The sequence below is a fragment of the Megalopta genalis genome, chromosome 2, assembly GCF_051020955.1.
Source record: "Megalopta genalis isolate 19385.01 chromosome 2, iyMegGena1_principal, whole genome shotgun sequence".
NCBI lineage: Eukaryota > Metazoa > Arthropoda > Insecta > Hymenoptera > Halictidae > Megalopta > Megalopta genalis.
Genome location: NC_135014.1, coordinates 32,735,748 through 32,750,868, shown reverse-complemented (window position 1 = coordinate 32,750,868; position 15,121 = coordinate 32,735,748). Strand labels below are relative to the sequence as shown.

At 41.6% G+C, this 15,121-nt stretch overlaps 1 long non-coding RNA gene across 1 annotated transcript; it reads right to left on the bottom strand.

The window, feature by feature from the left end:
* Positions 1–7,919: 7,919 nt before the first annotated feature.
* LOC143258861 (uncharacterized) lies at positions 7,920–14,192 on the bottom strand. Its single transcript, XR_013032764.1, has 2 exons — positions 13,942–14,192; positions 7,920–12,768 (listed from the first exon to the last, which is right to left on the bottom strand). It is a non-coding gene; the product is annotated as an uncharacterized LOC143258861 (long non-coding RNA).
* Positions 14,193–15,121: the final 929 nt, after the last annotated feature.

Sequence of the window (15,121 nt, the reverse complement as noted above, 5' to 3'; positions counted from 1 at the left end):
AGCTATCCGGCCGAGACGAAGTCGAGATCAAGCAGCGTGTTTTACTTTAGTCGTCTGGCGCTTTGGTTCGTTAGCTAGCAGTCTATGGATGTAGTCGGTTTTAAACGTTGCTATGCGTATTTTGTAAATTAATTTACGTTATTCGGTGTATGCGCCGTTAATTTCGAGCGGACGAAAGTGGGTGACAGATGCTCTCAAGTTTTCATAGAGGTTTTTTATTCTTTTCAAAAAATCATTTCGATCAATTATTTTGTTGTCTATCTTTATTGCAATGGCTTAAATGACAGAAGCATAATGCAAGAATAATATTAGAAATATGGTGTTATATTCTTGTTAAATTTGTATTCGTGTACAGGGTATCTTAGAACAGGTGGTACGAGTAAACAGAAACGAATAATCAAATAATCATTTAATTTGTATTAGATGAGGCGTCTGATCATGACCCACTGAATCTACTTCTTTTTATATAGATACAGGACTGCGAGCTTGACGAATTAATTAGTACCGAGAATCATTACTACTTGGAATTGATTCACTTTTATACTAACTTTGAGATCCTGTATTTGTTCAATGAAGTGGGATATACAAGAATTTGTTTAACGACACAGAGAATATACAAGAATTTGTTTAACAATACAAGATCTGTTGTCCTTTGGGATACTTCTCACTTCATGACCAGCTTTACTAGGATTAATTTCGTCAGCAAAAAAATTCATTCGATTCGGTTGAAATAGATCATCGACGGCAAAAGTGAGAAATAAAATATTCTGTTTCGTCCAGTCAAAATTATAAATTCGTAATACCGAATATCGCGAGTTCAGCACTTCGTAGTTTGTTAACAAGCGTTTACCTGTCTATTAATTATTGGTCACCGTACGATAATGTTTTCATCGATACGACACAGGTCTTCTCGTAAAAGGAACAAGCAACGAAAAGTGCACACAGATATCCGAGTTTCGTGGTTTGCGCTGCGAATGCAATCTCGTATCAGCGGAGCGTCTGTTTTTTACGAGTTTCCCCGTGAACCGGGATCTACCCCGGCACGCGGATCGTATTAACGTCGAGAATACTGCGATTTTTTTTTCTGATGTAACCCAGTTTCATCCTAGCTGCAGGACGCATTTTCCAATGTAGTCGCAGCTCGGGACCCGAGACCGGGGAACTTGCGCAAATCTGCCGCTAGTAGGATACAGCATGCATGCTCCGCGTTCTTCCGTTTCGCGAGATATGCATTGGAAGCGAGGAGACTTTAGACTCGAGGATGCAAATATTCCTTTATCGTTGGCCAAGCAACGTCAAATTACTTGCGAAGTTCCTTCCGTCTACACCGAAACAATTTTCTCAAACGGAGACGTTGCGTTCGAACATGATTCGAAGAGAAATTACTTAGCTTCTAATCAGGATAAAATCAACTAGATAATTTCTTCCATTTTTCTAATGTCTTCGCGCAGTTTCGATCTAAGTCAAATTTGATGTTATTTTGTATGCGAAATATGTCTATTTTTATGGAATATTGTTCTATCTACGATTCAAAGAGCGTCCCGAATACGGCAGAAACGAGACAACGAACTTGTTTTGTTGCACAGTTGTTACATAACGATCAGTAATATGTTGCAAATGAGAAAATGAATGACCATTTATGTTAAAACTATTCACGGAGCAATGTTTACGCGTCGACTTAGACACACGTTCGACGACATCATCGCTGAAAACATCGCGATCCTTCCGAAATAAATTCTTACTAAATTCGATTAACATTGGCGCATAAAAAAAGTACTAAACAAAAACAACACACAATGTATACAACATTATAAAAATACGTACAAAGTACAAAATCAATTTCACTTCTTCGTCGGTCCACATCGGACACGATAAATTAAATAACATAACATTCACGCATACAAAATAACAAATACAAATGTGCACGAAATAGACGTACAAAAGCAGTTTTAAATTTTGTCAGGCTGGCCACGCCTGGTATCGATCACCGAAGCGGGAAGATCGCTGAATAAATTCGAGATCGAAAAATCAGGGGTTCCAGCGGAAGGCGAACGTTGCCGTTAAATGATGCTCGTTTGTTTCCGTTCCTTTTTTAAATTACGGCCGCGGAATAGGTAGATAAAAGGAGGAAAAGGCCGGCGTCGCGGCGCCTGCGTCACGACACCCGGCGTACATCCATGGCCAAGGTCCTCCCCGGTCACGGGCAACCCGTTATACGTAGCCGGGAGCCGACACACGCTCGAGGTCGTCCACGATTGTCTTGTTCGCCCCGAAGGCTCGAGAAAGCTTGATCTCTCCCGTGGCAGGACCACGCGGTTGCATTATGGAGAGATATTGCCTCCGCGTAGGCAAGCGTCGCTCTCCCCGGCTCCGGCGAGAAACGGCTTTAAAGAGGCTCGTTCGTTCCGCGAACAAAACCTGGAATCCGACCAGCGTTTCAGCCGCTCGTCAACGTGATCGAGTAATCCGTGTCCGGGGGACACGTCGGGTTTAGGTCGGCCCGTCGTTTAACCCTTTTAGTGGCATGCGAAAAAGAGGCGCCTAATAACCGGCCGAATTTCACGGTTTTACTAGGGTTTGGGAAAATGCTCAGAAAAACCAAACAAGAAACAATATTTACATGATTCGAAAAGCAGTAAATTTACCCCTTAATGCACGGTTTTTTTTAAAAAGGCCGGCCAGAAAAAAGTCAATTTTTTTTAATGTAAAAAAACAATTTAGAACGTTGTCTTGGCAAGAAAATGGCAAAAACTTGAGTATATTAGATATTTATATAATTGGTATGATTTCTAATTTTCAGAATATTACTATTATTATTATTATTGTTATTATTATTATTTTATTATTATTGTTATTATTATTATTTTATTATTATTGTTATTGTTATTATTATTATTTTATTATTATTATTTTTATTATTTTATTTTATTTTATTTATTATTATTATTACTATTATTATTATTATATTTTATTTTACATTATATTTTAGTAAAATATATATTGAAAAATGAGCGAATCAGAATCTGAATCTGAATACGCGCTGTCGGAAGGCGGCTCACAAGGAAGAGATAAGTCGTAAGTGATAAGTAGAAAAAGGATATATTTTATACTTGAATAAGTAAGTGTTATAGCTTACAATCCCATGTAAATGATAAATATCAATAAAACGATTGTTTTTTTTTGCTTTCACATTGTTATTTTCAATTCTCGATTGCATTCGAGTGTGAAAAATTATAGTAACATAAAGTACAACGCCGCTCGAATTATCTCGAGTGTGCACAGTTTGTCCAGTTTAGCGCGCTCGAGTTAACTCGAGCGTGCACGTTAAGGGGTTAAGTACGAAATAGAGAACAAAACAATGACAACTAGATTTTCTATATTCATTGAATATTATATAAATAACAAAGGTATAAAAGATCGTAAAGAAAGTAGAAGTCCAGTTCTCTCTTACAAAACGTATTTGCACATACAAAAAGTCATCTTTTCATCATAATTTTATATAGATCATTTATTACAAAGAGTATACTTTGCATTTCTGATATATTTTGTAACAAGATAAATAATATTACATAACAAACATAAAAAATAACTCGAAGTTACATGGTAAGCGCCGGACGGATTATCTCTTCCGAAATTAATTATTTATTATATAAATAATATTATATATAATAATATTATTGTATTATATTATTATATATATTATTATTATTATATTATATTATATTATATATATATTATATTATTATTATATATAATAATATTATATAATAATTATATATATAAATTAATTAATTATCTCTTCCGAAATTGTTATAGGTAATATGATATAACATTGCTAAAACAAAATTATGTTGTCATAAATATATTTGTGATATAATCTTGCATAATACTTCATTAAAATAACGTAAATATTTATATTTATATTTAGATATCGTAAATGTGTAAAATTTTGTTATTACAAAGCGCTATAAGCCGAGGGCCGATATATCGGCTCTGGCGCTTCTCGCCAGTGCAGCAAGAGCCGATATATCGGCCTCCGGCACTAAAAGGGTTAAACTGCGAAGGACCTGGCTGCCACCTTCCTTGGCCTATTCTCCCGGGCAGGATATTAGAGCTCGGCCCGGCGGCGTCGCGCCGAGCGAAATTCCGCTCGCGGATCGCAGCTCGCGCGCAGAATTAATTAGCACGGCGAACGCTGTTTCGACAAACTTGCCGCGTACGGCCGCGGCCGCTGTGTCGCGGCGATAAGCAAATTGCTCGCGAGAAATATCCGATTAACGACCGGCCCGTCGATGATGCTCCTTCGCCCGGAAGACGGCCTCGCATCCGGCTCCGCGGATTTCGTCAGCTTCTTCGTCAGCATCCGAATGACGACTACGCGCGTCGAGCTTTGTTATTCGATGATTTCGATCGGTGAATCACACGTTCGGACGCGTTCTCACGCGTCTCGGATTTTTCTAAGAGTTTTTCCGCACCGTTCGCTTCACAGATCGCGACTCCGGATTGCAAATTCTCTCTCGTTCCCGGCTAGAACAAAGGAGCGTTTCGCCGCGATCGTGAAAAAATTCCAGACGTCGAAGCAGGTATATAAATATGCTCGTCGGTAAAGGCACCTTCAACAGGTGACAACGCCGTGTTTCTAGGCCGCCGCTATCTCGTTGGATCGTGACCAATTTTTAATTCGATCCTGCTTGTCCCACCAAATTCCCCTCCCCCCCCATCGCCTCCCTCCTCCAGATACGTGTCGCGATGGAACAACGTTGTTGTGTCGTGTAGGTCAGTTCTCGATTTGGCGGCGGTCGTTCTCGAATGTAGGCGGAAGGCTGCGACCTAGCCTGGAATGCGGCAGGTCCTGTGCTAAGGAGATCCTTCCATGGACCTCGAGGATAGAAGGATACGGATATTCGGATTCGTAAAGCCTTCTCGTCGCGTTGCAGAAAATATTCTCGGTTTCCAATGTTTTCATAGGCGGTAATTAACGGATCAGCGAATTCGTTTCTGTATCGAATAAATGATTTTTCAAAATGTCGGCGGATTATCGATTTCGATGTTTCGATGTCCGAAACGTTAAAGAACCACTAAATTATCGATTTCTGTATCAGATAAAATTGGTAAATCATTTTGCATATTATTTATACTGCTACAATTTTGTGTAGCGTCGGTAGGTTGTTTATTGCAATATTTAAATGATTAAGAAACTAAAGGGACATTGAATTATTAATTTCGATATCAAATGGACGACAATACACCTGATTTATATTATTACAATTTTACAATTATATTATATATTACATTTATAAATATATATACATTTATATAATTTATATAATATATATATATATACATTTATAAATATATTTACAATTATATTATATATATTACAATATTACAATTATATTATTAAAATTTTACAGCGTCAAAAGATCGCGCACCCTAATATTTGTCACATTTCAAAAATAAATCGCTGAATTATTAATCTCTATACTAAATAAATAATTATCTAGGTTATTTGTACCATTAACATTTTCTGAAGTGTCAACAGATCGTCCAATTAAGCATTTCTCATTTCGATATTTTCCAAATACGAATCCAAACATTTTTATCAAACGATAACCGCAGAAATGTATCAATGAAACGCGACAGAATATAATGTAACCATTATTCTTCGAAGCAGCTGCAGACAATATTTATTTGAACAAAATCAGCCCGGCGATGTTGCGGTTTTATTAGAACGTTTCGCGTACCGCGGCGAGCCGGTGAAACGCGGAACGGTCTAATTGATTATGCAAATTGAGAGGCGCATCGGGAACAGAGAGTTCGAAAGCGAGCCCTCGAGACAAAAGAGCCTCGCCGGCGCGCCGGCGATGAAATTGAAAAATAAATTTTCCATCGTATCTTTTTAGGTTTCCGGTGATTTTCCCCGCTTCCTGAACCGTGTTCCCGGTATCTATCCTTTCCCCGCGACAGAAGGGGCTCGGGCGTTTCTGTCGGCCGTCCGGGGGCGGCAAGTTCAAGGTCGCCACGTCCGGGCCACGTCCGGGCATGCTAACCCAAATACGATTACGGTCTGAGGACAGCCGGAGAGCCGAGACAACAAACTCGAGAGATCCAAGCTCGAGCTCGCCGGGCCAATAGCGCAAAGATCCAGGACCGAATTCCCTGCCCGGGGGAGTGGGGGGCGTGGGGGGTGGTTTAACCCTATCGGATCCACGGCCTCCCTGTTTCCCGCGAGCAAATCGAACCGTCTAATGCGGTTTCGCTCCCGCGATTTTGATCGCCCTCGGGGCTAATGACGCGGACATTTTTAATTGCGCTCCGGGACCGCTTCTCACGACAACGCGCTCCGTCAATATTCGCGGGCCTCGCCTCGACCTCCTTCCCTCGATCTCGCCCTGTTCTCGATATTTACGAAACTTGCGACACACCATCGGCGTTGCATCGAATTTTCACACAGGATCGTTCGTTTTCGAACCGGCTCCTTCCGAGAACCGGCTTCGAAAGAACCTCGTCTAAAAAGGTACTTAGTAGCAGCGCATCTTCATGCAAAATAAATATTATTTCCATCGATTATTCAAACGTTGGTTAAAGTACACATTTCTTCCTTGAACAATTCCGGTGCGTTTGAAACGACACGAAAATGTTTGTAAATTCTTGCAATAATTTCTTTGCCTCGAATTTCCACTTCTCATTTTTATTATAAATACGAGAAAGCCGCGCTCTACGCGCGATACAGCAAAAGGAATTATTTGAATAACACTCGCTATAATAATTTACAATTTTTCGAAAATATAATTTCTAATAATTTAAATATGTAATATAAAACATGATGTAATACAACAGACATATTTGTTCTAGACGTGGTCAAATTGGCCGCGTTCCTTCTCGCACCATCCCGATAACCGGGGCAGACAGAAATTGCATAACGGAGCAAACGGCTCGGAAATTCTTCAGATATTATGCATTATTGATAAGCCCGGCGTGAATTAGAAGTTCGCGGTAATCACGATTCACGGAATTGCATCACCTCTGGGAAAGAACAATACTACGTAGTACGTGTAGTAGGATTGATCGCCTTGAACGCCGAGTTTGTGCATCGTGATTATGAGTTTAACGTTTCAACATAATTAATGAATCAGTTTGCACGAGCGCGGGTACGTATTGACGTTCCTGGTAGCCAAGGTACAAGTATAGGTCACTAGTGACTAACAGCCACGATCAAGGCCGAAACGAATTTTTATCTCTCCGCATTCGGAACGTTTACGGAACGACGGAGATTCTGCAGCATCCGTTGGCACCATCGGTCCTTTTCGCGATTAATGGAACGCGTGCACCGGTGAAATATTCCACGAAATCTCTGCGGTTCGTTAGCTCGTTCTGTAAAGCCGGTGCGCCTCTCGGCGACTGCACATGCTTGTGCAACGTCCACGCCGTTGCATCTGCACGGAAGGATGCAGCGCGACACAAGCTATCCGACTGCCGTCATTGCGCTTAGTCACGAGGATTATCGCCTTGTAATAATGTCATCGGGACGTCTCGTCGCGGAACGCCCATGGAACACGCGACACTCGGAAAAGAAGCGAATCGGACGGGCAAATATTCTTGTTTATCACTTCCTTGAATCCGTCGGGTAGCTTCGTCACAGCTGCATCATCGCCAACACGTAATCATAAAGGCTTTTACGTAGGATCGCGGTTGCCCAACGAAAATCCGAAACGTGCTCGCCGCGATTATCGAAACTTGCTTATTAGCCTTTCGCGCTCGGCGAATTTCCCTCGGATCGTCTATTGGCGATTAGTGGCGATCTATTGGCGTACTGGTGAGCCACGCTCCAAATGAAATGTAAAATGATAATCACTGCACTGCGGATTTTATGCGATTTATGGCGAAAATTGATAGGCGAAAAATTATTGCACTTGGTATTGATGGACATTTTATGCATATATTTTATGGACATATTTTATGATACTAACTATAATACTATACTATAGTTATAAATTTTCTATAGTTACTATACTATAGTTATAAATTTATAATAGTAACTATATTTTATAATACTACTTTTATAATACTAACTTCAGTACCATGTGTATCGTGATTACGCTACTTAAACAGATTTTGCCAAGAGATTACGTCGCGACGGATTTTACGAAAGCAGAAGCTTGCTCCGAAAGAATGCTCCAAATTTGTACAAACACCATGAATTCATGGTTACCAAAGAACAATCCAATTTCCCATCGCTTCGATGTCCGCGAAACGAACAAATAGGAGATTATGAAAATCGTCTGCCACCGAATTACACGATCGTTATTAGTACAGGCGATCTCGGGATACGAGGAAATCAAAAATCGGTCGATTAATGTGTAAAATGGCTGCAAACTAATTCGCAGAGTTCGCAAATTGGTCAGATAATCGTCGATAGGCTGGGGTCGCGACCTCGCTGAAAATAGCAGCGAGAAGAAAAACGTGCAAACGAGCAATTTCATGGTAATATCGGTTCCCATCGATACAGGGACCCGCGGCGAAGCCTTCGCTAATGCATCCTTCAACCCCCGACGTCCGCTTTTCAATCGGCGCACGATTCGCGATTCGCCGAAACTTCGCAAATGTCGCGGCGGCCAAGGAGATCGCGCGAGCTCCCTTCGCTGAATTTAAGATCCAGGGGGTTTCCTTTGCGGAAATCGCTGCGGCCGCCCACCATCCGGGCGACGTTATCGTTTTTCCTTGCCGCTGGAAAATCCATTCGCTCTCCTTTCCTATTTTCCGCATGGGACGTGCATTGAAACGCGATAACCTTGAACTTCATTCGCCTCCGCGTCCCCCTCTCCCGCCCCGCTGTCTTTTTATTCTCTCTTTTTGCGTTCGATCTCTGTTCCTCCCGGCACTTCTTCCTCGCCGCCACTTATCGGACCTTCTGCTCTGTCTCTCTCTCTCTCTCCCTCTCCCTCTCTCCCGTTTGTTCTATAAACAACTCGTCTCTCTTTCTCACTTTTATCTGCCTATCACGGCTACCTTGCTCTCCCCCTTTCTCTCTCTCTCTCTCTCTCTCTCTCGCTCGCTCGCTCGCTTTTCGTTCCATCTCCTTTTTCCGCCTTTTTCCGTTTCTCTCGGCCGTTTGATCCACTGACGTCACGGCTATCGACCCGAAATCCCCAGTTCCCGTGTATCTATTAATACGGGCCGGGTGCACGTGGAACGCCGGCACGTGTACCTTCACGCGACACGCGCCACCACCGTCTATGCATGCCTGTGCATATACGTGCAGACACGCACGATTCACGATTCACGCCCAGCCGCGACGTACACTTCCGTCTTATCGGAGCAGCGCAGTTCCGCGGTGGCATTGAACGCCGTTTGTTGTCGTTCGGATCGACACACTTCGGTTTTACCTCGCACTTCCGGCCGCCGCGGCGATCGCCGCCGCCGCTCTTGGGTCTCCTCGGTCCCAACTGTTGAATGCCACCGCGGCGAGCCTCTGTGCGTCGACTTTGATCTGTCCAATTCTTTCAGGAACACCGTTCAACGAAGGAAATCAAATGTTTATCCACCGGAAAGCCTATCGGTAGAATTTGTAATTATTCTGCGCTGTATTGGGAAGAATCTTAAAATTGAAATAATCTTTTTAAAACATCATTAAGAAACTTCTTGGTTTATGTTATTGGAGATCATTTGTTGTTGGTGTACGATTGAAATTGTTATAACTTGTCGAATAATTTATTCGGAAGTTCTTAATTGGAATTTGTGCACTTGAAAAAATTATGAAAGAAAAGCGGTTTCGCATTTTTGTTTCAAAATTGTTCTAATTGAATTTCGCTGGCCTGTTAAATGTTAAAATTCTTTGTAATGTCGTGCACAGTTTATTATAAACTGTGTACTCTTTTTATAATTTTACTATATTTTTTTGGTGATCTTTTTTCTTATTTATTTTAAATCAGATGGTATATTTCATGTGATTGCGTACAATTTATTTTTACAATTTTATGTCGGAGCGTAGTCTCTATTTATACTGTGCTCTTACAATTTTATTCTATTTATGTGAATTTTTACAAACTTTTGGGTTTAATTTTTTACAATAATTGTGTACAATTAATGGTTGCTCCTCTTCTTTTCCACCGCACTTTTCACTTCTCACTTTCACTACACTTCCTTTTCTTGATATCTTGACGCCGCTTTTTTATTCGCTCTTAATGCTAGGTTACAATCGCATTACAATCATCATTCCAACATAACCCATACTCGCAGATCTACGCATACACACAATCGCAATTTCAATAAAATTAAAAGTCCACCGAAGGTTGCCAGCTGCTTGCGGATTCCTTAAAAACCGGATCAACCTATATGTGTGCAATAAACCGCCCACACTAGGGATCCTTCAGATATTGACCGAGTCTACCGAAAGGCAGACTGTGGTGAAGACAATTGACAGTACGCCTATTATATGCTAATAGGTGCAAAATTTTACTTGCGAGAAAGGGTCAACGACGCTGGCCACCTAACAGCCCGAGCGGGAAGCAGCGCAAACTAATAAACTTTTTCTCGTTAGAAAAGTTCTAGCCGTTCTTTTATTTTGCAATTCTGCAAACTTTAAAGACTCTTTCATAAAAAATACTTGAACAAATTACATTATTGGAGCAAGTTTTATAACAAAAGCTTCACGAAATCTAAATAAATTCGATCTTCTCGCTTGTACGAAACAATGCACGCCAGGTACAACTATTATCGCTTGGTAGGTTTAGCGTGAGTATGCGAATATGTAATACTTTCCGATCCTATAGTGCAGAGAACTATAAGATAAATTATACATAACATAAATTATGTTAGATCGCAGCCTTACCGATTTTTTTTGACAAATAACATCGCCTGTCGATAACAAAGAAAACGTTTGTAAACCGTAATTCACCGCGAGCTACATTTAACCTCAAATATTTTGTGACAGGTTAACGTTGCCCCGCCGATTGAAAATTTCGGACGTGCACAGTTGAATGAGAGATCGAGGAAAAGAGAGAGAGAGAGAGAGAGAGAGAGAAGGAGAGAGAGCCGAGGAAAGAGAAAAAAATTCTTATCTTCTCACTATTGGTATGTTCGTTATATTTAATAAAAAACATCAAAATCGTTGCTATCGTTTACGAGAACAATGAGCAACGGCCAGCTTGAAGTAATCTCAAAGATTGCGGTGAGCTTCTCTGTCGAAATCTGGGCCAATTTCGGCGATCGATCCCCGTAACCAGCGCCCAATCTCCCGGATTGCATTGGTTACCGCTGTTCCCTTTGTAGCGAGCGCTTCCCGAAGAAAGTTCTTTAGAGCGAGGACACGCTCCTGAAGGTACATAATTCTGTTCCAGGAAGTCCAGGCCACACGGTCGACTTATCAGCTAATCGAACGACACGACGCCATCGATCCGTCGAAGGCTGAAATAAACGACCAGCGATTTCCGATCGCCAAATACAGCGTGGTCACACTGTTTACCATACGACGCTCGTCCCATCCAATTGCAGACGAGGTGCATCGAGGTGTCCCCAATCAAACCGGCGGCCATTGTTTCCGGAACCGTTTCTCCGTCACCGTTCGCGAACGATTTTTGTTGACGCACGTAAACACCGGCCCCGCTTGCATTCAGGCTGCGGCAAGACGTCACGTCCTCGTGACCTGTGCACAGTGTGTGCACATGGTGCACGTCAGTATGAACTTACGTGTGCCGCGTCGGGACACGTCAAGGGCACGACCGTCGGAGCGAGGAGTCACGACGGAAAAACACGATTGCGTCGCTAGGAAAAAGAAGATACCGGCTGATACCAGGATAAGTCGGCGTTCGATCGGCCACGATTGCGCTTTCGACGTTGCACAGGTGGGAAGTTCCAGTTAGCGTGAACGCCGAGACGAACGCACCGGCTCTTCCATCGGAAATATTATTGGGTTGTCCAGAAAGTTCGTGCCGATTTTTTCGGAAAATTAAAACGCAGCTCATTTAAATATTGGAGCCAAGCTTATGGACACAGTATGATCGTGGATGGTTGATTTTGATTTATTTAGCATTCCTGCTAATCACATCCTCGTCTGTGGTGGACGGCCTACCTGGGCGTTCTTGATCTTCAAGATCGAAATCTCCAGCTTTAAACCGAGCAAACCACTTCCGCATAGTTCTTTCGGCTACAGCGTGATCGCCATAAACAGCGCATATCTTATTTGCCGCTTGTGTGGCATTTTTGCCCTTTCGAGAAAAGAAAAGCATTAAATGCCTAAAATGCACTTTATTTGCTATCATATTCTAAGGCGTACGAAATTAGTAAAAATCAACGAATCGTAACCAAGCTTTTTTCCAAATATGGCTGAAGTTATCTCTTTTAGAATATGTACACGTGTCATTTGTTTTCAATAATTGTGATATATTCAGTCGGGTCTCTCACGCTACCTACCGAAAATCGGCACGAACTTTCCGGACAATCCAATACATCGGCATCGACATCTCTACCTTTCCCAGATTCTTCTATTCGTTTCTTAATTCGACGATCTTCCAGGCGAGCGAAGCTGATTTTGTACAAATCAATCAAGTAATATCGAAGTTTGCTGGATCAACTGAATTTTTCCAGAAGTTCTTGCGATCACAGTTTTATAGTTAACTAATCGATATTCATCGCAAAGCCGCGGTTTACATCGTCGCGCACAATTATTGTGTTTAAACGGTGTGATTCCGAGCTGCTCCATTATTCAATCAGCGTATTGGCAGAACGACGATGACAGCTCTTGATCTTTGATCGAGTGAATGATACGCTCTGAAAATTCCAAAGAAATTGATGAAGCAGCTACCGATCTTTGGTGCTTCGAATATATAAAGAAGTATCTTCAATATCGTGCAACAGGCCAAGATGTTCATTTTTATAACGCTCCTTCATAGCAGGAGCATTCAAGGATGTTTATCCCCTTTCTTAGTTCGATTCACGAGAGAAGGTTACTATACATTCCGTCACATTCACCGATTTACATTCAAATCGTGTTCGCAATAAAACAATCTCGCACACAATGATCCGCGGTTGAATTACAACGACTGACTGATCCGTGCATTCTTGCCAAAACAGACTAGCTCGAATACAGCCGTTCAACACCAGAATTACCAAACCAGAAAGAATGACTGGTTAATGATTATTTTGGTTTCTGACCTTTTTCTCCTGCAATTCTTGATATTGTAAACATACTATTGTCAGAAATTGTTACAGAATTGTTACACAGAAATTGTTTCTTCATTCATTATTATGACAAAAATCGTAGGAAGTTGAAGTAAATTCAAATCTTGGCATCGTTATAAATAGACTGCGGATTCGATGCATTTATTACAGCAAAAATGAATAGATTAAATATAAAACTAAAAAGACAAATTAGAAGAACTTAAGGATACTGTTACATTATTTTCAGCTTATCGCTGTTACTAAAAGAGGAAACACATTTCCATCTCGCTTATGTTTCCTACAATTAGATTATATAGTTAGATTATAGATTATTAGATTATAGATTATTATAGATTATATATTATAATTAGATTATATATCATATTAGATATAGATTATCTAGTTATAAAACAATGTAAATTAGTTATGTTTAGGGCTCGATAGTTGCAGCGTTGAAGACGTTAGAAAAGTCTGAGAATGTTTGCGCATCGCGTCGAATTAAATTTCGTTAAAATCCGATCGGAGGAGGAAGGAACATCGAGCTTGCGTTTCTCACGATTAACATAGACAATTTTAGCCGCGGAACGCGACGAATTCCGCGACGAGTAAACAATACCGGCAGATTATGTTCGCGATTACGATTCTCCATTTGAATGGCTGGGTTGGAGGCCCGAGCGTCGACGTAAACAGTCGCGGAATCAATTATCCTGGGCCGCTCCAAGGTCCAGAAAGCGCATTTTCCCGGGGCAAGAGAAGGCGAGCAACACAACTGCGAACACATACCTTTTCTCCTGCGGATCCGTCTCGTTTCCTATCCTACGGTTATCCGAAGGCCGCGTCCGCCATTCAGTAGCCGATTCCGTGCGTCTTCCTCTGGTCCCCGGCCCGCCGGTTCTCCATCCTCCTCCCGGCCTCCCTCCCATCCGGAGGTGTGCAGTTCGCGGAGCATGCCTCGAACAACAATCGAATGCGGAAAAATTCTTGACAAGGCCGCCGGGTGTCAAGGACGCTTCGCACACATCGCTACACGTGCGCCTGACTTAACACGCTCGTTCACAATGGATCATCAGAATCGGCCGATCGTTAGCGATCCTTTTCGAGTCCCTTCCCCTCGAGGCCGTCCCTAACGAACGATCGGAAATTTCGCGTTCTTCTAATCGTCGTACCAACGGGCGACGAGTTCCTCCCGGTTACTACAGGCATTGTTCCGACGCGTTCCGACACGATGGGAACGCTCCTCGGGCTAATTAAAGCCCGGATTGCTGATTGCGACGACACTTGTTGAGGGACGGCCGCGGTCGATTTCATTTGGGAAACGGATTGTCGCCAGCGGATCGCTCGTTTCGTGGTCCCGAAAGGTTGGAGGACTTTTTGAAACCTGGGAAATCTGTTTGTTCGTGCCGGTCCGCTGGCGAACCGCTCTTTGGCTAATTGGGATTGGAGGTCGGCCGATTGGGTGCAATCAAGAGATCAATGGATCTATTAGTCAATTTATATCAACCCTGATGGTCTCCTTACTTACGCCTCGCATCCGTATCCCTTCTGGATTTATTTGATTAGTATTGCATTCTATGCGTAAGAAGTGTTACGTTTGTTCATTGCATATAACAATATTTAATAAATATATATTATTATAATAATGTATAATAATAATATATATAATTTACGTATACTTTGTTAATCTTCTCACTGTACACCTTGCTTAAAAATTTCATATGTTACACACAAGGTGTCGTGCACACTAGAGATTACTCAAGGTTATGTCAAGGTTATGTCAAGGTTATGTCAAGGTTATGTCGTAAAGTATATAAATATTATATAAAGTATATAAACAAATGAAATATTTAAAAATATATGATTTTTACGAACGTGTCGTATAGAGCTTGTGTTCTCCAAGAAGATCAGCAAGGTTAAAAACCTATTAGAAATTAAACTTTTATCAAAAATATATTATAATTAATAT